A 1,596-nucleotide genomic window follows, 5' to 3' on the forward strand; every position below is an offset into this window, starting at 1 on the left:
GGTACACCCAAAAAAAAAATCGACTGAAATCGCCCTTGGTTTTAGAAAATCGCCTATGAATTTGCTTTACTGGCGATTTTGTCTATATTAAAGAAAGTAGGTTTTTAAAATCAAAGACGTTTTTTCCTAAAATTCAAAAAAAAATAGACTGCAATTTAGAAATATTTTGCTAGAAAGTAAAAAATTATTTCTTAGAATTTAGAAATAAAGGTTTTCTAAAAAATAGAAATACGGTTTTTGTTAAATATAGACAAATATTTTTTAAATAAAAAAAAAAAAATTTCTCAAATTCAGAAAATACAAAAATCTATTTTCGGGCTTCGGAATTATACCCGGTTGTTTCTGTGACGCCACGGCCTTTGTGTTGTTTTTTTTTTCGTTCTTGTTTGTCACCTTATTTTAATTTCCTTTAATTGAGCACATGGGTGGTTTCAAATTGGAACTGAAATGAGTGTACAAATTACAAATTATAAATATAAAAACCCAATAACTTACTATTTTGAGAAAAACATCTTGGTCGCCGCACGCGGGATTCGAACCGCTAACCGCTCGCGCCTCACAGTTTGCAGTCAAGCACTCTACTAGCTACGCCACGGAAGCATCACGTGAGGCGCTGTACAAAGTCTATTCACATTTTGTTCTCCTATTTTTACTCAAATTGATCTGGCTTTCTTCTGGTTATTCCTTTTAGTTTATCATTTAATTTTACTTTTAAATATTTATTGATTAATATTAATATTTATATATTTATTATTTATTATGGTTCAATAGTAACAGTAATTGAATGTTTCAAATTTGAAAAACTTAAACAAAATGCAATACATTTTTTTTATTAATATGTAACTATTAGTGTTAAAAAAAAAACAAAAAGACACCACGAGTTTTTCGTCTCGACGTGGGTTTGAACTCACTCTTGCAGCCGCAAGCTTGAATAACATATGCATGCACGCACGCGTTAGACCCCTAGGCTACCAATCCCGGAAATTTTCTTCGATTAATAGCGATTTTTTCTTAGGCTAAAAAAAACTTTTCTAAAAAGTCTATAAGAAAGGAAATCGATCAAATACGGTTAAATTTTTTATTTTCTAGAAAAATATTTCTTAATATCACACATTTTTTTCAAAATGTTAGAAAAATCTTCAAAAAATTTTTCTGTTATTAGAAAAACAATATTTCTATTATGTAGAAATATTTATAATTTTAATGGCAATTTTTTTTCAGTTTTAGAAAAGTTCAGTCTTTTTTTTTCTAAAATCAATGGCGATTTTAACCCTCAAAAAAAGAAAGGATGATTAGAAAAATAAACCTTATAATTTAGAAAAAAATTGATTTTTCTGTATTTCAGAAAATATTTTCTAAAAAAACTCGTTCAATTCAGAATTTTTTTGAAGATTAGAAAATTTTTCTGAAGATTAGAAAATTTTTCCTCTTTATAGAATATTTTTTTGAAGCACAGAAAAAATTTTTTTTTCTATATTTAAGAAAAAATAATTTTTTGAGTGTATAGAGTGCAATAGCGACACGCTTTGACAAAGGAATTGCTTTGCAAAATGATGTGCCCTTTTTTGCAGCTCTTCCAGTCCTGAGACTAAAATA

At 27.9% G+C, this 1,596-nt stretch overlaps 1 long non-coding RNA gene across 1 annotated transcript; it reads right to left on the bottom strand.

Moving 5' to 3' along the window:
* Positions 1 to 274: 274 nt before the first annotated feature.
* LOC138913764 (uncharacterized) lies at positions 275 to 1,190 on the bottom strand. Its single transcript, XR_011419603.1, has 2 exons — positions 496 to 1,190; positions 275 to 442 (listed from the first exon to the last, which is right to left on the bottom strand). It is a non-coding gene; the product is annotated as an uncharacterized lncRNA (long non-coding RNA).
* Positions 1,191 to 1,596: the final 406 nt, after the last annotated feature.

This window comes from Drosophila takahashii, chromosome 2L (assembly GCF_030179915.1).
Source record: "Drosophila takahashii strain IR98-3 E-12201 chromosome 2L, DtakHiC1v2, whole genome shotgun sequence".
NCBI classification, from domain to species: Eukaryota; Metazoa; Arthropoda; class Insecta; order Diptera; family Drosophilidae; genus Drosophila; species Drosophila takahashii.